Genomic DNA, 22,120 nt, shown 5'->3' with positions numbered 1-22,120 from the left:
AGCAGGAAAAAAAATACAACCAACTGTATAACAACCTCTTGTTGGTAGATCATCTAAAATTGTGCGAGAGATGGAAATGTGAATTTTCATTTTCTCTTCTTTCTCCTATAGAATATCTCCCCAGTTTCAGAGTTCATAATCCTCAATATCTGTTTATAAAATGGAGAACATCTAGCCTGTTTTCAGCAAGTGCTCTGATAAAAGAATCAAGAAAATGTTCTTTTCTCACAAGGGAAGGAAGATTCAATTTTCAGTATTTGCAATTTAAGCATTTCTTTATGCAATTTAGGAATAAAAGTAGCAAAAAAGCCAGCACCTAACATGAATGGAACACTTGCTGCTCCTCGCCCTAGAGCAGGCATGTCAAACTTGCGGCCCTCCAGATGTTTTGGCCTACAACTCCCATGATCCCTAGCTAGCAGGACCAGTGGTTGGGGAAGATGGGAATTGTAGTCCAAAACATCTGGAGGGCCGCAAGTTTGACATGCCTGCCCTAGAGAGTCTTATTTCCTCAGTGAATATCCTTGCAAGCAGGGCCGTCTTAAGCATATGTGGCGCCCTGACGCCGTGGTGCGAAGATCCCTCCGGTGGCCCCCCCCGCCCCGTTTCCCAGCGCGGCTGTCTGGCGGGCAGAGCAGTGCGGCGCCCCCCCCGGCGCCCCGGCGCCTTGTGCCACCCAGCCTCGCCTTAGAGCCGGCCCTGCTTGCAAGGTAAATCCCCACATTGCAGGGGGGAGCTGAGGTTAACAGAATAGCAGTTTGCTCAAGCCCTCACAGGTTTACATTTATTAAATGTCTATATTTCTCCTCACTGTAAAAAGTCTCAAAGCAATTTACAACCAAAATAAAAATGCATAAATATATTTAAAGCATAATCAAAATATAAACATCTAGTTGCTGGTGCTGGATAACAGAAACATATTTGCCTGGAAGTGAAATGATGAAACGGTTGTCTGCAGGTGGGCCCTGCTGGGGAGAGTATTCTGTGGCTGCAGCTACTACAGAAAGGACCTTTCCCCTCATTGTGACCCCCTGGACCTCCCTCAGAGGTGGCACACAGAGAAGGGCCTCAGATTATGAACCCGGGATCTTGGCAGGTTCATAAGGGGGAAAGTGGTTTTTTATCATGTTTAGGGGTCCCAAGCTGTATAAAACTTTAAATGTCAAAACGAGCACTTTGAATTGAGCCTGGAAACAAATTGGCTGCCAAGGCAGTCAGACCAGAACTGATGTCCACTCCTCCTTGCCCCAGCTAACAATCAATCCTACAACTTCTTCACCAGCTGTAGTTTTCAAACCGTCTTTAAAAGCAGCGCTGTCTACAACACACTGCAGTAGTCTGATTTGGAGGTTACCAGAGCGAGGATATCCCTATCCAGATAGGGTAATAACTGCAGCTTCCCATTATAGTGTTGGATCCAAGAGTATACCCAGACTGTACACGGGCTCCTTTAAGGAGAGTAACTCCATCCGGAACACGATGCATTCCATCCATCCTGAGAAGGGAACCACCTGCTAACAGTGTCTGTCTTACCTGGGTTGAGCTTCAGTTTGTTGGTTCTCATGCAATCCATTATCGAGGCCAGACACTGATTCAGCACATCCGCTGCCATACCTGCTTGAGTTGTAAAGGAGAAACAGAGTTGTGTGTCATCAGCATACTAATGAAAGCGCTCTCCAAAATTCCCATTCAGTGGATTTCATGACGGATGTTAAACAGCGTGGCATATAAAATTGAACTCTGCAGAACCCCACATTGGAGGCTTTGTGGGGCCAAACAACATATTCCAAGCCAACCTTCCAAGTAGTGGTGAAAACCACTGCAAAACAGTGCCCCCTACTCCCAATTCAGTCTCCCCAGAAAGATACCATGGTTGATGCTACTGAAAACTGCCAAGATTGGGTAGAATCAATAGGGACATGCTCCCAACCTCCTCTCTCCTGATAGGCTAACCAAGGTGCCAAAACTGGGCCTGAACCCCAGTTGAAATAGATACAGAAAATCAGTTACATCCAGCCTAACCCACACTCAGTTATGCTGCGGCGGGACTTTCAGTAGAAGTTTCCATGGCTTCCATACTTGCCACTGCTACACCGTAGACAGGGATAAGAAAAGCCCTTCCTGATGTCTCTTAGGCGGTCAACTGAGCACTAGGGTTAAATCCTAGCCAGAGGACTTCAGAATCCTATTAATTTTAGCATAAGGCAAATGGAAAGCAAAAGAAACGGAGTATAGTTTGGGAATTTTGTTTCCTTATGTTCTTTTCAGCTCAGTTTCCTGTAGCTCCCTGCTTGACAAACTTGGCAAAGTAGAACATAATGCTGTGCCGTCTTGCTTACTGGTTTTATTTTTGGCTTCATCCTGCTTTTGTACACTAAACCAGAAAAAATTGTGTGTGCCTTCTATTCCTCCATTTTAAATAGATTGTTTCTGCATGGAAGCAATCTCCAGTGTATGTGTACATGCATCCTCCTGCTAAAATGGCCCCAATAGGGCCATTGGATGGTATAAAACAACTGCTGTTGCATCTTAGCCGAATGAGGTGCACATACGAGCAACCTGAACCATTATTTTTGGTGTGTGTTTTAAAAATATTTACACAGCTGAGAGTGAGAGTGGTAAAAAGAAGTGCTAAATCATTTTCTTTGTGCAGAGAACACTTTCTTGTGGATATGCTACCGCAACATTCACACCGTAGATTTAAAGAACAGTAATACAGTGGTACCTCTACTTACGAATAACTCTACTTACGAATGCTTCTACTTACGAATGGAGCTCCGTCCGCCATCTTGGATGCGGTTTAGATAGGATTTTTTCTATTTACAAATTGTTAGATAGGGTTGCTTCTACTTACCGTACAATTTTTTTCTCCCAATGCATTCCTATGGGATTTGACTTACAAACTTTTCCGACTTACAAATGTGTGTTCGGAACGCATTCAATTCATAAGTAGAGGTACCACTGTACCAACAGTCATGGCTTCCCCCAAAGAATTCTAGGTTGTTGTTTTAAGGGTGCTGAGAATTGTTCGGAGACCCCTATCCTCCTCGCACAGCTACAATTCCAAGAGTTTTCTGTGAAGAGGGATTGATTGCTAAACCACTCTGGGAACTATAGCTAGGCAAGGGGAATAGGGATCTCCTAACAGCATCTCAGCACCTCTTAACAAACTGCAATTCCCAGAATTCTTTGGGGGAAGCCATGATTGTTAAAGTGGTATAATAGTGCTTTAAATGTGTGGTGTGAATATGTTGTCATACCTGGTGGCTGGAAGGAATCTTTGCCATATTGGATTGGCTGCAGGCTTGGTAATGTATGTGAGGAGGGAGGGTTGCCATTTCCCAGAATGCACCATGGTTTGTTCATTTGAGCCGGCTGTATGTGTCTTGCTATGCTTATTTCTTACCTTATAGTCCTTTTTTTAGCAGAGTTATTTCCTAACTAGAGCACCTATCTGCTCCCTCTCTGAGATGAAGGGCAGGCCATCGACCTGACAAATAAACAAACAAAAACTTCCCCCATACTTGTATTCCTGAACTCTCCTTCCCGGGCAGTGTTGTCTGACCCTTATTTGTGGATTTGCTGTAAGGCTAGTCAGTTCAGTGTAGTCCAGACCCTTATCTATTCTGTTGCCTCACATTTTTAGTTCAGTGTTGAGTGAAACCAGACAATAAATTATTGTTGCCTTTAGTGATGTGTTCCTGCACCGGCATGGGCATGTAGAAGGTTTCTCAGGTGACCATGAGGAAGAACCTAACTTAATTTGACAACTGGAAGCTGAGATAAATTCCTTTGCATCTAGGGTTATGGCATGGCAAAGACACGCTTGATAAACCTGTTGACGTGGCAACCTTTGAACTTCAGCTAGCTCTTTATTCCAGAACGTTTAAGTCACTTTCTGTGTTGAGGTCTGTGATGGGATTCTCAATCCTTCCTGCACCCTTGTTTAGGCTGTATAATATTAATTAGTGCACTGTTAAGACTGAATGTCAAATGCATGCTAAAGATAACCTTCACGTGGTAATCTGATGTCACTCTTCATGAAATGATGTCGCCACTTGATAAGCAAGTTCACTTTTCCAACAAAGCAATGTCAGATCCATAGCTGTCAAGTTTTCCCTTTTTATAAGGGAAATTCCCTTATGCTGAATAGGCTTCCTCGCGAGAAAAGGGACAACATGACAGCTATGGTCAGATCTTTGCCCTGATGTGCCTGTTTTCCATCAGTGCATACAGTTGACAGCCTATGCTAGCTGAAATACTTGCTTCTTAAATGATATAAGTAGATTTTTATTTAATTTGTTTATCTTAACCTTGTTGTAAGTGCTGTAACAGCTAAGGGAAGTTGCAGGAGCACTTAGGCTTAAACTACATGTGACAATGGCAGGTACACCACACAGGAGGGGAATTGCCAGCCCTCATGCCTCATAAGCCCCACCAGGCCTTCCAGTTGGCTTGCAAAGCCATTTTGCCCAGGCCACTCCCTCCTCTCAATTACCTGAGACTGTCAGGTGTGAGGCAGGTAAACCTTCAGCTGCAAAGGAACAATTGGGAACTTGACACTCCTGATTGTTTCCTTGCAAGTGTAGCTTGTGTTTGACAGTAGTTGTGGATTAGCCTTGTAGCGTTAATTGCCGCCATGGTGCTAGCATTAGATTGCCATTTAACCCATTTGCTGTAGGTGGCTATAGCAATGGAAATCACCTACTCAGCTGCTTCCCGGTTATGAGAGAAAAAGAGGCAGGATTCCTGTGTGTGTGTCCCCTCCCCCATCATCATTGGAATAGCAGTGGTGGTGAATTTTGCATTACAAAAATGGCCCATGGGGAAAGGTTTCAGAATCCCTTCTGTTAGCAAATTCACAGCCCTCTGAGATTAGTTTCCTCCTCCACAAAACCAACCCCAAACTCTCCTACCACATATAGTTGGAATGATGATGATGAAGTGGTTTGACAAAAGTGTTGACCTGTTGAAAGTAGAGACTGTTCGTAAGTAAGGTGTAAGTATTAAGCCCCATGAAATTATGGGAGGTTTGCCCACTGTTGCCTAGTAGTTTCAGCCTCAGGATTCTGCTTTTTTATATATTTCATTATGATATGCCTTTTTTTTTTAACGTTTTGTTCCCCAGAATGAATTGTGTAGTCTGCTTCTAGGCACATTCACTGCAAATGTAACCCCCACTGAATCCAGTGGAGCTTACTCTCAAGCAAGTGTCCATACGATTTCTACCTTACTTGTGACCATACCTGCTTCAAACAGTTTATAATTATCGCCATGTCCACAAAGCCTTTCTAGCCCTCAGACCGTTGATCAATACAGAAAGGAAATAAACAATTAGTTGAAAAGCCACCTGAGGTAAAATTGAAAGTGTCAGGGATGCTGGTGGCTACCCTGGAGTAACGGCACTCCACACCGTCGTGTCTTTAAGACTTTTATTTGTGCATACTTATTTACAGTGCAAGAGATAAGAGAAACATGACTGTTCAGTCTTCATCAGAATCTCACAATGGCGCTTTCCAGCTACGCGCCCAGCAAAGTAGTTTGGGGACCCCAAAGCGCCACCCCTTGCTCCTACGGGAGCTGGCACGCCTCAAATCAGGCATTGGGGGGAAAGGGGCGCCTGTCCGATGCTCTGTCGCAGGCCATTTTCTGTATAGGAACTCTAGGCTGCAGTCGCGGCTCTTGGATGCTGCCGGAGCCCTGTACCGACCTGCTCACTTCCTCTGCCCTTCACTGGACCCACTGCTGGAGCTCTGACTGGTTGAGGAGGAGCTGGACTTTATGATGGGGGGCTGTTCTCTGTAACTCTGCCCCCTTACAGAAAGGTATGCATGGACTTGGGGTGGATCCTTAAAAACACCTGTGCAGTTCAGCTCTGTGATCATAGAGTTGGAAAAGACCACAAGGGCCATCCAGTCCAACCCCCTGCCAAGCAGGAAACATGTTGGCAGGTAGCCTGAGTTAGAGTGTGCAATCTGGTTAGCCTACTCTTGCTTTCAAATAAGGAGTAAAAGTTGGCTCTGAGAGATGTACAAAGAGCTTCTTCTCTCTCCTCTGGAGCGTTAGTGTTAGAGATGCTCTAACACTTCTCTAGAGAAACTGCTAGGCAGATTGGAGAGCTCCTGCACTGAAGAGTCAGTGTGGCTAAAACTAAGGGCAAGACTACATGTGCTGTTAAGTTTCTTTGTATAAATACACTCCACTTTTTTAAAAATACTATCCACAGGCATGTGCTGGAGAGGCAGGTCATAGCAGGCAGACTTAGCATACCTCATTGAGAGGTGCCAAGTCACAGGGCCTTTTTGAAGGGAAGTACAAACCAGGATTGACCTGGTTCTAGACAAATGCCTGGAAATGGGTGATATTGTTGGAATAATGGGTTTATCCAATAGAGGCTGCCTCAGAGGCTGAAAAAGTGGTTCCATACAGCCACACTAGCAGCAAAGTGAGTATTTATTTCATTAAAAATTATATACTGCTTGATTGTACAAAAAAAACCTCAAAGCACTTTACAAAAAGAATAAAGCAATGATATTATCAGATTTAAAAATGATATTAAAAGATTTAAAAACAACCATTTAAAATCTTCCAAAAAATAATAATCAGAATCAACAATAAGCTACAAAACAGATTAAAACACATGTCAATATTCTACTGTCTGGATATTTTTATTTTGTTTTATTTATTAAGTTTCTGTACTGCCCTTCATCTGAATATCACAGGGCGGTTTACAATATAAAACCACAAAAATATATAGCGTAATAACAAACGAAAATAATTTAAAAAGCTATCGCTTGTTTAATTAGTCCAAGGCCTAGGAGAAGTGGTGAATCTCCCTGCGGCCCTTCCCTTGGGAGAGCATTCAACAAGGGGGGAGCACCACAGAAAATGCTCATTCTTATGCTGCCATACTAAAATATTTATTTCTTACAAATGTGGAATGAGCATTATGTAGCCATAGCTGCCAAGTCTCCCGTTTTTCGTGGGAAACCCTCGTATTTTAAACCATTTCCCGCTGGCAGCCCGGATTGGAAAAAATCCCGTAAATCCCCCGGATATCCTACCTGCCAGGGAGGCTCCATTTTGGGTCCTGGTGCCGCCCAATTTCCGGTGCCCAGACATGGGTAGCACGGCACCGGAAGTCGCTTCTACGCATGTCCGGACATGCGTAGAAGCGACTGCCGCTGCCGCTCTGCCCATTCCTGGGCACCGAAAATTGGGCAGAGCGGCATAGGGAAGTTGCTTCTACGCATGTCCGGACATGCGTAGAAGCGACTTCCAGTGCCGCACTACCCATGTAAGGGCACCGGAAATCAGGCGGCGCCGGCACCGGAAGTTGCTTCTACACATGTCCAGACATGCATAGAAGCGACTTTCAGTGCCACACCGCTGCTGATCCCTCATTTTTCAGCGGGAGACTTGGCAGCCATGTATGTAGCATTTCTAAAAGTGACAATTCTGCAGATCAGAGTGGTCAAGTGGGCATGCTGTCAAGGGCATTATATGTTAACACTAATAGAATAACCCCCCCAACACCAGAAATCCTAAACCACGCCAGGAGCTGAGGACTGAATGCAGGATCTTTTCTAGCTGCCAGATCACAAGAAAGTCCCATTGAGCAACTTGCATAAAGAAGTGAGTTTGCATGGGATTTGGAGTGGGTTTCTAGAGGTCTTTGCTGAGTGATACTGTAGCCTTATCAGCTAGTATCACCTCTCCAATACATAGAGCCACAGAGGTCTGAAGACCCAGTACAATACAGTACAGTGGTCTTTCTGATTTGTTTTCCTGATTTGTCATTCATTATTGACCCATACTTTTCCTTGACTTGTTGTTGGGAGTGGGTGAGTGATTGAGAAGAGGAAAAGTTGTTATATTTTGTAAAACAAAAATGGTTAATCTATCCATTGGCACCAGTGGGGGACATTGTCCCAATGGAAATAGCAGCTTTAGATGAGAGATTTCCCTCAGGATGCAGAAGGGGAAGAAGAGATTCTGTTTCCCCTCTAAGCTTGCTATTACAGTAATCATTATTAGCCTTCCAGCTGATGCTATCTGCACATTTAAAAAATCTGCATCTTAAATGCAGAACCATCAGGTCTAGTTTGGCACTACACCTCTGGACCCTAATTTCTGCATATTGTTTGTTTTTGTTTTTTTAATGGAGGAACACTCACATGAGAGCCAGTCCTGATGAACCCTGACAGTCAACTGGAGCAGATCAGTTCCTGTTTAGCACACTGAAAAGCGAATCTGCGTTTAAAATCTTGTTGTCACTGCTCTCACATTCTTGTCTGTGGCTCATTAAAACAAATTCATTCGAACTCCTCAGATTATGGCTATGTTTTTGCCTTGCATCTGTGTTCTGTAGCCAGCTTAGGCTTCGAGATGAAAGCACAAATTAATCAGAGTCTAATCCTTCTCCTAGTTATGCACTTTACAGAGTTTTTTTAAAAATATTATTATCAAAGGGTCAGTTATATAAATGGTGCTGTATCACAGGAATACCAAAAAAAGGTGCATGTAAAACTATTTCATTGCAGCCTGGAGCAAATGTCATGATTGTAAAAACCTGGTGTAGCTTGCAGAAATTAGCTTTAGTGCAATATTGGCTCCAAACCTCCATAACCCTTGCTAGGGCTGGGTCAAGATGCAGCATAATAATAATAATAATAATAATAATAATAATAATAATAATAATTTATTATTTATACCCCGCCCATCTGGCCGGGTTCCCCCAGCCACTCTGGGCGGCTTCCAACAAAACACTAAAATACAGAAATCCATCAAACATTAAAAGCTTCCCTAAACAGGGCTGCCTTGAGATGCCTTCTAAAGGTCTGGTAATTGTTGTTCTCTTTGACCTCTAGTGGGAGGGCATTCCACAGGGTGGGTGCCACTACCGAGAAGGCCCTCTGCCTGGTTCCCTGTAACTTGGCTTCTCGTAATGAGGGAACCACCAGAAGGCCCTCGGAGCTGGACCTCAGTGTCCGGGCAGAACGATGGGGGTGGAGACGCTCCTTCAGGCATGCCAATACACAGGTCACACTTAGAGCCAAAGTAGATGTGACGTCCTGTGATTGGAACACCCATCATCATCATCATTATTATTATTATTATTTCTCTTGCCCAAAAATCAGCCATGGGGGTGGGGAATTTGGATGAGAGACGCAATGCTGGCAAAAGAACAGGATATGGTTGCTTGTGTATGTTTTCCCCTTCACAGCTAATAGCTGCTTTTTAAATGAGGGAAGCCACGTCATTTTTTCCCATACAGTTCCCTCTGAGGGTGAGGAAATGTCATCAAGTCCCATTGCTCCCAGGGATATTTGCTCTACCGTGTTCAAAGTGTGCACCGGCAAAGGAGCCCTGTGTATTAGCTGCTCCACATGGTGGGTGCTTGTTTTGGAGCTTTTTAAAAGGAAAGAGGGGAATAAACTCGTTATCAGACAGAAGCAGCACTGCAACCCTTGGATTCGGTCCAGTATACCTGAAAGAGCGTCTCCACCTCCATAGTTTTGCCCAGACACTGAGGTCCAGTACCGAGGGCTTTCTGGCGGTTCCCTCGTTGAGAGAAGTCAAGTTGCAGAGAACCAGGCAGAGGGCCTTCTCGGTGGTGGCGCCCGCCCTGTGGAACGCCCTCCCATCAGATGTCAAAGAGAAAAACAGCTACCAGATTTTTAGAAGACATCTGAAGGCAGCCCTGTTTAGGGAGGCTTTTAATGTTTAATAGATTATTTTATTTCATTTTTCTGTTGGAAGCCGCCCAGAGTGGCTGGGGAAACCCAGCCAGATGGGCGGGGTATGAATAATAAATTATTATTTTTATTATTTTTATTATTCCTTGTAAAGGGCTCCTCAGAATTCCAGCTGGGCCATGAGCCATCCAGATCATATTGGGTGAATCCGCTTTGGAATCTGGCTTCTGCATATTCTCCCCCCATCCCTAGTTGTTTATAGGGGATTTTATGAACATCAGTAATGGAGTGCTTTTATGCTCTCTCATTTGACATTAGATGTCCTTTTCCCCATCTCCGTATAGGTCTTATAGCACTTGTGCAAACCTCTCCACAATATAGACTTTTCCAAATGCTGTACACAGGGCTTTTCAAAACCCAGTGTTCAGCTGGACCCCTTTTGGCTGAGCCAGACCACACCTCATGTCAGGTAGAAGGCCAGGTGAGTGTGGTTCGACTGAGATGGCCTTGTGAGTCAAATGGGGAGGGACCCGAGGTCCCCCACACCTGTGCTGCCCCCACCCCCTTATTTTCTCTTCTGTGATGCTTTCCTTTTGCTGCGGAGCATCAAAGCAAAAGTGAGGTGAAATTGGCTTGGCGGTTTTAAGGGAGGAATGCAATGAAGCATTATGGCAATTTCCCCACTTCTCCACATCCTGTCTCAATCAAGTCAAACACAAAGGACCAGAGGATTCAGAGGCAGAAAACAGCTGTGAGCTCCTGGAATCTAAAAACCCAAGAACCAACTACAGTACTGCCCTAAATATCCGCTCCTGGAATGTAGCCGGCTGGTCCAGATGCCTATCCCACTCTACAGACATCCCCTTCTATCGCCAAAACTTTAATATCATCACCCTCCAAGAGACGTGGGCGGCTGAAAATCCATCATTGGAAGGATACTATACATATGCAGTTAGAGCGGTTTCAGGCAGAGGACCAGGGAGGCTCAAGGGGGGGGGGGGCTATGCATCCTGATCTCATTATGTCTAAGCGCCATCTGCAAGGAGCTGCCCCCCCCCTCTAGATCAATTAGCAATGGCCCTACTCATATCCTGGGGAAAACTACGGTTTACTAATTATTCCCATACAGACTTCCCAACTTATCCCTTACTGGCATTCTAGGCCTTCAAGATTTAGCTGAAACTCAGTTAAATTCCACCCTACCTATCTCCTATCATTTCCATCTTTGTTTGTTTACTGTTCTTCATGAACACGTGCAAAGTAGTTTTAATGCCATATATTTTTAAATATTCACTAAGATATTCCCACTCGCCCTTTGTTTTGCTCTCATCAAAGAGTCTTATTTTTTCTGTCATAGCCTCAAGCTCTGCGAATTCTGTCAACTTGCACAGCCATTGATCTTTTGTTGGGATGACCTCCTCTTTCCATTTTTTTGCATAAACTATTCTCGTGGCTGCCGTCGCGTATGGAAACAGATTATGAGCTTCCTTTGGTAACTCCCCTCCTGTAAAAGCCAATTAAAAATGCTTCTGGTTTCTTGGGAAATGTGAGTTTAAACATTTTCTTAAGTTCCTTGTATATCATCTCCCAGTATCTTTTTGCCCATTTGCAAAGCCACCACATGTCCAGTTTTGAACTTTGACCTTTTTTCATACATCTTGGCAAGCTTTGTAGGTGTTAGATACCATCTATATACCATCTTTAACATATTTTCTTTTATCATATAAAAATACTATAAGTGACAATTGAGAAGGAGTAAGGGAGTAAGGTGGCGCTGTGGGTTAAACCACTGAGAATAGGGCTTGCTGATCAGAAGGTCGACAGTTCGAATCCCCGCGATGGGATGAGCTCCCATTGCTCAGTCCCTGCTCCTGCCAACCTAACGGTTCGAAAGCATGTCAAAGTGCAAGTAGATAAATAGGTACCACTCCAGCGGGAAGGTAAACAGCGTTTCCGTGTGCTGCTCTGGTTTGCCAGAAGCAGCTTAGTCATGCTGGCCACATGACCTGGAAGCTGTAGGCTGGCTCCCTCAGCTAGTAAAGCGAGATGAGCGCCGCAACCTCAGAGTCGTCCGCGACTGGACCAAACAGTGAGGGGTCCCTTTACCTTTAAGGGAGAATAATTCAGCCAAGGGCCATCAGTCTTCATGGCATTTAAACTCTGACTTCTGAGACCAGATGGAATTCATGGTTAGTTGAAAAGAATGTTAAACATCTCTCTCTCTCTCTCTCTCTCTCTGTGTGTGTGTGTGTGTGTGTGTGTGTGGTAGGGAATGAGGGTTTCAGTCATGATACACATGAGAGCATAATAACACACGCATGGTCCCTCATGGTGGATGGATGAGATCAAGTGGTGTGTGAGGCAGCAGTACAATAGGAAAATTGGAAAATTCATCTCGGTGTGATTTCTACCACGGCAGCTCGTTAGTACTGCACTCTTCAGCTTGATGACAGCTAAGAGACAGCCTCCTTTCCTTTCTTAAATGCAACAATTTAGTGACAGACCCGATAGCTGCAGCTCTGGCGCATGTGGGCAAGCAGGAGACAAGTGCTCTGTTGTGCGTTGAGCTGTGTGAGTCACTTACGAGGTGTGTAATTAACTTCTAATAACCCCTTCTCCCACAAGCAGGCCTGCCTTCCTCAAACAGGACCAACCACGGAAGCTGCTTGGAATATATAATGTGCACAGGCGATGCTCACTAAGCATCAGACAGGCTCGAATCTCCTGCAGCTTTAATACAAGAGTATAGTGCTGGGTGACAGAGGAGGATAGGGGAATGTTTATCTGAATACAGTGGTACCTCGCAAGACGAATGCCCTGCAAGACAAATTTTTTGCAAGGCGAATGCGTTTTGCGATCTGATGGTGACTCGCAAGACGAATTTGCTTTGCGAAAAATTGAAATTAATTAAATTTCAATGCATTCCTATGGGAAACCGCGATTCGCAAGATGAATTTTTCTCAAAACGAATTGACTCGTGGAACGAATTAAATTCATCTTGCGAGGCACCACTGTAAATAAGTAAACTTGTATACGGCTTAAATATTTTACTTTCAGGGGGGGAAAGCTTTTAAGTACCAGTAGCTTTCAAGTAAAGAGGCTATAAATAAAAATCAGCAAATAGTTTATAACAATCCTTTTGATGTTTTCTGATTTTTTTTTATATAAAAATATTATACATTGGTACCTCGACTTACGAACGACTCGACAACCGAATTTTTTGACTTACGAATGGGGCAAATGGCTGCACGCTTACAAATTTCTCGACATCCGAACGAAAACCACAGCGGTTTTAGATAGGGGTTTTTGGACTTAAGAAATTTTAGATGGGGTTGCTTCGACTTACAAATTTTTCTGTTTCCAATGCATTCCTATGGGAAATCGCGTTTCCAATGGCGCTTTCCGACTTACGAATTTTTCGACCTACGACGGTGTCTTCGGAATGGATTAAATTCATAAGTCGAGGCACCACTGTACTAGCAAATTCCTTAGATTTTCAAAAAAGTGTTTGCTAAGCAGCTTACAAATATCATAGGAAATACTAGAAAATAGCAGATACTTCATAGAAGAATCTGTTGGTTGAAGACAACATAGTCAGCTACTGAACGGGATAACCTTCCTAAGTATCAGAAAGAGCCTCTGTAAACACATGGTTCCCTCCCCCCAAATATATAAAACTTAACGTGAAATAGCTGCTCAGATGTAAGATATAAATACGTAAGATATAAATGTCCACCTACTGCTCAAAAATAGTTTTGTATACTTAATGTGATAGAATCTGAATGAGCTTTTCCCGAACCACCTGATGTGACAACCTGTTTATGCTTAAACCCTTTTTCTTTTTATCAATTGTGTTTTATTATTTTTTATAAAATACTAATGAAAAGTGTGTGTGTGTGTGTGTGTGTGTGTGTGTCTGTGTAAAGTCCCCAAAATTATATCTCATATATACATATATGAGATACAATTTTGGGGATTTTACTGAAGGAAGTGGATGGGAGCATCTCTAGTTAGCTGTAAAATGCCTGTTGGGTATAAGATAACATTCATTTGGTGGAGCATCCTTAGCAGAGACGGGGCCTACTCTCTCAGGTTTCAGTCTCTAGATCAAATCTATTTTATTTGCACAGGCTTTTAATGAACAGCGATGTTGACTTTAGAGTTGCCTTGAAATTTTATTGCCTCCATTGTTTATGCTGTTTCTACTGCCTTATTAATTTTATGGATTTTTGTAGTTTGTATTTTATTGGAGTTCTTACTGATATTGATTGTGGCTTTTTGTGTGTTTGAGTCATTGGAAACTCCCTTGTAAATTACTTTGCAGTTAAAAGAGGAGATATAAATATTTTAAATAATTTTTTGTGGAGGGTGAGGAAATTAACAGGGATATAATACATTCTTAGAGTCACATAATTTTCCTGTCCAGTTAGTTTTCACCATATAAACAGAAAACACTCATAAAATGCTATCAGATTGTGTTAGGAAATTACTGAGCTAAAGAATGGGTCTTTTTAAAAAAAACACACACACACACACAATATAAAAGTTAATCTCTTGTAGGTATCTTCTGTAGACTCATTGGTTATGGAAAGTGGAAGAAAGTGTGTGTGTGTGTGTGTGTGTGTGTGTGAGAGAGAGAGAGAGAGAGAGAGACTATCTAGGTAGAGTCTCAGCTGCCAATCAGTATGAACAAATGAAAGATCCAGTCTCTCTCTGGCAGCCTTTGTTCCCTTCATTTGAACAGAGTGGTTGCCTTCTGAGGTGTAAAATTACTATTCTGGGAAATGCACACAAATTTTGGCTCCTCGCCTCCATAGGAATTAAGATATTTATGTGGCTGTGTTCACTTTAGAGAGAGAACATGTACAGGTCTGAACATCTGGCTGGAAATGTCACCCTGGTGCTGGATTTCTGAGCTTTGATGCCAGCATGCCAAGCAGTGGTCTTAATTTCTTGCATTGAAGTTGTCTTGGAGAGCTGTAGAAAATAAGGGTTGAGGCGTCTGAAACTTGTGGTTTTGGATATGAATCCGCTAGGCTGGGGAAGTCGAAAGCAGTCCAATATCATACCATTGAATCAGGGGTCCCCAAACTGTGGTTAACCAGGCCAGTGGTGGTCTGCAAGCTTCACTCTAGTCGTCTGCCATGAGTTTGTGAAAAACAGTAGGCACAATGGCGGATCCATCTTCCTTGGAACTTGGTGGTCTGCCCAGAAGATGAACAGGATGGACTGGAAGTTTGGAAACCACTGTACTCGATGACTTAGTTGCATGACTATTGTAAATGGGGTGTAGATGTGGGGTTCACTGCAAAGACTGACTTGGGGTCAAGGAACTCTTGTTGATGTTTCTTGAAAGCATCCACCAACCAATAGAGGCACTTGCTTCCTCTGAATTCCTGTAAAGCTAGAGACACCTTTATGGGGAATGCATAAAATATCCTCCTATTTTATTTTTATAAAAATCATCATTTCCCTTAATCATTATTTGTCACTCTAATAAGATAGCTCCCCACAAAGAAAATATTGCTTTATACATTATGACATCTCCAACATTTTAAGGGGCATGGAGCAGGTCAGCAAAAATTAGGGAGTGGATATTGCTGGTGTATACATCCACTCACTATCCTTGAGGTCCTCTTATATGAGGGGGCAGCACCCTGACCATCCAGCCTTAACCAGATTCCAGATCATATGGAGTGCTTTGGGTCACCCCTTCCTCTTTCTGCTCAGTTTGAGGAGGTTGGAGTGGAGTGGCGCATGCAGGAATATTGGGGAGAAGGGCAGGCATGCATGCCCACAACATTCTAATATTTCCTGCTCCAACGTAAGAGTCATCTGAAGTCTTGCAAAGGATGGCAGAACTTAAAAGCCCAAGCAGATTGTGAAGAGCTGCAAAGAGATTTTGCCTTGATGGAGCAACTCACTGGCAAATAGGATTCAGCTGCATTCATGCCAGCATCTGACCGGTCAGTTTTGGATGCAGATGCTGGGCTGATCCAGTAGGGTTATTATTTCCTGATTATATTAAAGGCTCACAGCCTCCTTCATCTCTAAATGTCACAATTTTGCTGGCCAACTTGATATTACAAAGCCCTAAATGGCCTCGGTCCAGTATACCTGAAGGAGCATCTCCACCCCCATCGTTCTGCCCAGACACTGAGGTCCAGCACCGAGGGCCTTCTGGCGGTTCCCTCGTGAGGAAGCCAAGTTGCAGGGAACTAGGCAGAGGGCCTTCTCGGTAGTGGCGCCCGCCCTCCCATCAGATGTCAAAGAGAAAAACAACTACCAGACTTTTAGAAGACATCTGAAGGCAGCCCTGTTTAGGGAGGCTTTTAATGTTTAATGGATTACTGTGTTTTATTTTTCTGTTGGAAGCCGCCCAACAGAATAATCCACTTCATGTATCTCTCAGTAAACCATAGCCACCGGTTTACTGTGAGTGCAGCAATCTGGTCTGTTTTGCTCCTCACCATTATTTCACAGGGGAAATTTATTGCAGTCTGTCAAATAGTATTATGTCTAAACTGCAAGTCATGGTTGGTTTCAGTCCTGACAACCCACAATCTGTAGCCAAGGTTTTGTTCTTGGTTGTGTTATTGAAAGTGGTTTGTTTTTAGCGATTGTTCCCCCCATGCATTTCCTTAGCTTCAGGATTTGGGTGCTGTAGTAGTGAGGTCCTACATTTAACTGATTTTGTTTATGTAATTGCACCCCAAAAAACATTTGATATACAGTATAAACAAGAAATATTTAGCATATTGCCCTGCTACAACTTGAAGTGCTAAAGATGTCCACATATTAAACATGAAAAGCTGTAGATCAGGCATCCCCAAACTGCTGCCCTCCAGATGTTTTGGCCTACAACTCCCATGATACCTAGCTAGCAGGGCCAGTGGTCAGGGATGATGGGAACTGTAGTCTCAAAACATCTGGAGGGCCGAGGTTGAGGAAGCCTGATGTAGATTATAATACTGTTTTGTCCTTACTCTGTTTCCCATACTTAGGTATCTGGGAAACTTGTTTGGGCTTCATATTTGTAGACAAATTGGAAAGAGTTAAAAGGAGAAGAGCAAATATGATTGAAAACCCAGAGCATTTAAGGATTCGGATACATATCTGTGCATGTTTGTTTAGGAGTCAGACCCAGTATGTTCCAAGGAGCTTTACCTATCCATAGGAGCGTAGGAAAGGGGGGACGATAGGGGTGCTCCGCCCCAGGCAGCGCATTCCCAAGAGCGCCATTGCGGCTGCCCCCCACCCGCACTGGGCGCCACGCCCCCAGAAAGCATGCCATGCCCCTACAGGCGGCGCGCCACGCCCCCAGAACGTGCGCCAGCCCCACCCCCTCCTGCTCTCCGTCCCCAGTGCCAGAGCATGAAGCTCCGCCACTGCCTATCCAGCCTTAGTTTCTCTAGGTTTGGAGTACCATCTTGATTATAGCATGAATGTTGTGGTCCTGCATATATAAGGGGGCTAGAGTTGACTACTATTAAACAAAGTGGTCCTATATTTCAAAATAAATAAATAAATTATTTTGGCTGTCAGATAACATTAGCAATAGATTAAGCCCTGCAGTCACAGGGTTGGTGACATTTGAGTCCTTTTCCATTCTCTGGCTCTGTGCATTATCTCCTAATGCTCATTTTTAAAGAATATTCACCAAAAACAAATAAACATGATACTGATTTAGGCACGATTAACCCTGTAATTCACTGAGTAGAAGACTTCAAATGTGTTTCTAGGAATGTAATCAAGGAAAATCATCAATATTAATTAGGAGCATGGTTCCCTCTGGCTCTAGGCAAGCTAACTTGTATTTTTGCAGGAATGCGTATCCTGGAATGCCTATGGGGCATACAACACTGTGCGGTACTGAGGAATATTGATTAAGTTTAAACATTTGAGTAACGAGGGATCTTTGGAGTCACAACAGTACTGTACAAACTAAAATTTGCCTAAGGCTAATGGAATTAAAAAGCCTATTCTATGCATGTTGAATTGAGAGAACTGATACAGTGGTACCTCGGTTTATGAACACAATTGGTTCCGGAAGTCTGTTCATAAACTGAAGCGTTCATAAACTGAAGCGAACTTTCCCATTGAAAGTAATGGAAAGTGGATTAATCCGTTCCAGACGGTCCGCGGAGTAACCGTTCATAAATTGAAGCGAACTTTTCCATTGAAAGTAATGGAAAGTGGATTAATCCGTTCCAGACGGGTCCGCGAAGTACTTAAACTGAAGCGTTCATAAACTGAAACATGGGTGTAATTGGTTTCGGAAGTCTGTTCATAAACTGAAGCGTTCATAAACTGAAGCGAACTTTCCCATTAAAAGTAATGGAAAGTGAATTAATCCGTTCCAGATGGGTCCGCGGCGTTCATAAACTGAAAATTCATAAACCGAGGTGTTCATAAACCGAGGTTCCACTGTACATGAAACTAGAGCTATGAGTGGCAACAAGGTTGAAATTTTAAGTTCCACTCTATTTCTGGAGGTCACAAAGAGATGAGACACAACGTAAAGAGGGAATATGCATATTTCCCCATCATTGAGGTATCCAGATATTACAGGTGAAACTCGGAAAATTAGAATATCGTTGAAAAGTGGCATTTATTTCAATAATGCAACTTAAAAGGCGAAACCAATATATGAGATAGATACATGACATGCAAAGCAAGATATGTCAAGCCTTTATTTGTTGTAATTGTAATTTTTTGTCGTTAGGCGTGTCAATTATAAATGGAATGTAATTAATGAAATGTAATAGCGATGTTTATTTTTGTATTATTGCAACTATTTGTTTTATTACTGTGGAATTTCCAAAAGAAAGCATTTGTTAAAAAAAAAAGTTGCACTACTGAAATAAATGCACTTTTCGATGATATTCTAATTTTTCGAGTTTCACCTGTAATTTCCCCCACTGTTTCACACCCACCCACCCCAAATTGCACCAAATTAAAAATTTAGCTTATGCTTGGCCAAAGGTTGGAGGGATTTCAAGGTAATAGTTAGTGGTTTTGTTTTGTTTTGGAAATAGCAAATGAGAATACAGTCTGTGGTCACCTTTAACCCAGCCTCTTCCATCCTCAATTGCCTGTCTTCCACGCATCCAATGAACTTCTGTATCCAATAAGTGATGCTCACAATCTCCCCATTGTCTTTGATGGTGGCTCACCTGCCACTTAACAGCTACAACTATGTGGCCCAGCCGGGAATTTGTAAAGCAGATCACAGCGACAGAGTAAAAGCAACAGTTCATGGAAATGGTCAAAGCCTGCTTTAATGTAGCTGCTTGGCAAGAAGAGAGGCAAGGCTTCTTTTCAAATAACGGTGACACCAAGAGTGCTACCTTACAGCCACTTACTTCCCTTTTCTATTATAAAGCTTTTCTGGTCATCCGAAGTCACATGGAAATGTAACATGATGTGTTTTGTTTCCAAAGAAAACCTGTAAACTATGGTACTGTTTTCATAGTCTTCATCTTGAGGTGGATTAGTGCAAGTCCAAGAAAATGTTGCTGCATAGGATGCTGCTTTTCAGAATTGCAGGCATCCCCATTCCATTCCTCCCTCCTTACCTTGGTTTAAGGTTTTCTCCTGAAAAAAAATGTTTATACTTCTGCAAACCTTGAGGTTTCCCCAAGCCTGCTGATCCCTTTCTCTTGGGCGAGGGTATTGCCCTGTTGGCTACTCTCAAAGATTGAAAACATGGGGGGGGCTGAAATAATCTTACAGGTCTCACCTTGGATTTCCACGTATCTTTGTACAGTATGTGGTGTTGCTTGCTAGAATGCACTTTAAAATGCTTGTGAGACTAGTAGAAGAAGCCCTGTTCCAACCTGTAAAAAATATGGAGGATCATATAAATAGCAGATGTGTGGTAATGCAACAGATCATTTTGCTGCTGAATTGATGGTGATAACATAATTGAAATAAACATGGCATGTTACGTTATAGTGAATGTCCAAATTTTGGTGAAAGCCAATGTTCTTAAAATAAGGATCACAATCCCATACAGGGGTGTGTGTGTGTGTGTGTGTGTGTGAGAGAGAGAGAGAGAGAGAGAGAGTCATAGTTGTCAAGTTCTCCCTTTTTTAAGGGAAATTCCCTTATGCTGAATAGACTTCCTCGCGAGAAAAGGGAAAACTTGACAGTGTGTGTGTGTAGGCAGGCATGCATGCCTTAGTGTTTATCCAAAAAATGACAAACCATAGTGACAGTTTGCTTATATCTGTGAAATTTAGCTGAGATTGTCAGGATCCAGTTTCCACATTCACTATGTTTTGGATATCCTCTCAAATGTACTGTGCAGTGCATGCCTTGTTGTTGTTGTTGTTGTTGTTGTTGTTGTTGTTGTTGTTGTTGTTGTTGTTGAAGTTTGTTGTTGTATTATTTTGTTCCCCTATTTTTACTCTGAATTCCAAGGATTGCTAACTGTTTAAGCAAGTTGACTTAAATAAAAGCCAAGCTAGATGGTGGTGGCTGCAAGCAATGCCATCGACAATTCCCTTCTGTATTGTGTCATAGAATTTACCTGGCATTGTGACATCACATCATTTTGCATCCCCCCTCCCTGGTGACATGGAGTAGGCCTGGGGGAATGTCAGAAACCCTTGGTGCAAGATAATGTTTTGCCAGATGTTACTGATGGGGAAGTGGAAGTGATCGCAGTAGCTCTATGTACACCACCATGCCGAGTGTGCCTCTTGTGGCCTCTTTGCGCAGGCAAAATGGTCCTCTGTGTGATGAGCTCCAGCAGTCCCTAAGGATACATTCTGATGGCGAATGTAACACACAGCCTAGGCCTCCTGTGGCTTCCAGCTTCAGTTTCCCAGCAGCAAATGGCTTCTGACGGTCTACACTTCTGAATAATGATATGGCTGCTGTATTTCCCCCCCCCCTCTCTCAGAGGTGATTCTACGTTTCATGACAATAATATGGAGTGGAGCAAAGGAGGAAACTTGAGACCTGTGTTGAATGTCTCTTGGACAGAACAACCCCAAGCTTCTGCCATTTGGTTACTCTGGCCTTCTGCTGCCATGCAGCCTTTTGTTTTCTAAGCATATACTGGAAAGGCCAATCTGTGCAAGGAATGAGGGAGGCAGAGAGCAAACAATCCCCACTGTCTGCACTCTAAGCAAGTTTTCAGCCCTTGTCTCTGCATATGTATATGTCGCCTGCCTCTCGTGCTGGAAGGAGAAGGCCTTCTCTTCCATGCACAGCACAGCAATTTTCTGTAGGTGCTTTGAAACATTCAGGAGGCACACTGGGCTGTGGAATTACAGCTCTGCCCTGCTCCTCTTATTCTTCCTGCAGCCTTCTGAAAGCTGAAGTGACTGTTAAGGCACCATGAGAGGTGCAGGCACGTTCTCAATTCTCTCATTGATCTTATGGCATCCCTCACCCCTCCCATTATACATATGAGAACTTAGCTTGTTAGCAATACAGTGGCACCTCGGTTTACAAACACAATTGGTTCCGGAAGTCCGTACTTAACCTGAAGCGTACTTAACCCAAAGTATGAGTGTAATTGGTTCCGGAAGTCCGTACTTAACCTGAAGCGTACTTAACCCAAAGTATGAGTGTAATTGGTTCCGGAAGTCCGTACTTAACCTGAAGCGAACTTTCCCATTGAATGTAATGGAAAGTGGATTAATCCATTCCAGACAGGTCCGCGGAGTACTTAAACTGAAAATACTCAAACCGAGGCTTACTTAAACCGAGGTATGACTGTAATGGAGAGTTCTGGCTTATACTATATCCTCACCTTCCAGTACTAATATTTTTCACTGTTGTTTTGAAGTTCACCTTTCTCGCTTTGCTCATTTCCTGTTGAAGAGGTGGGTTTTTTTTGTGTGTGTGTGTGTGTGTGCGCGCTTCTAATGTAGAAATGCAGCATTATTGTTGGATTTCATGAAACAAAGGATTAATACTTAAGAAAGAGGGAAAAAACCAACATTTTTTCCATTTCGAATATGAGGTGCGGAATGTTTTTAATTGGTTGAGCTGGGCAGCTTCTCTTCATATGCCTCACAACAAGGTTTCTTTCTTGCTATGTCCACTGCTGAGGACTTAGCCAGAAGACAAAAGGATATTTCTCATTTTAAATTAATCTTTGTTGGTTTTAAACCAACACTTATAAACACAACAAAAGCTAGAAAAAAGAAAAGAAAAAGAAACAAAAGCAGCACGATACATCTCTTACAAACAATACACAATAGAACATATTTCATCCCTTCTTAGAGTGAAGCTTTAGCCAAATCTTTCTGCTGCTTTCGCTGCAGGCAGTGCGCTCTCTCTCTCTCTCTCTCTCTCTCTCTCTCTCTCTCTCTCTCTCTCTCTCTCTCCTATTTATTCATTTATATTAAAGCATTTATAAACCACTTACAATTTTGAAGTCTCTCAGCAGTGATGTGAGTGGA

The 22,120-nt window shown here is 43.0% G+C and overlaps 1 protein-coding gene across 13 annotated transcripts in view; it reads left to right on the top strand.

The window, feature by feature from the left end:
• AATK (apoptosis associated tyrosine kinase) overlaps nucleotides 1-22,120 on the top strand; it is a 114,140-nt gene that overhangs the window by 44,390 nt on the left and 47,630 nt on the right. The gene's annotated exons all lie outside the window — the stretch shown is intronic.

Source organism: Zootoca vivipara, chromosome 2 (assembly GCF_963506605.1).
Source record: "Zootoca vivipara chromosome 2, rZooViv1.1, whole genome shotgun sequence".
NCBI classification, from domain to species: Eukaryota; Metazoa; Chordata; class Lepidosauria; order Squamata; family Lacertidae; genus Zootoca; species Zootoca vivipara.
Note: the sequence above shows the minus strand (reverse complement) of the source record. Positions and strands in the feature narration are given on the sequence as shown.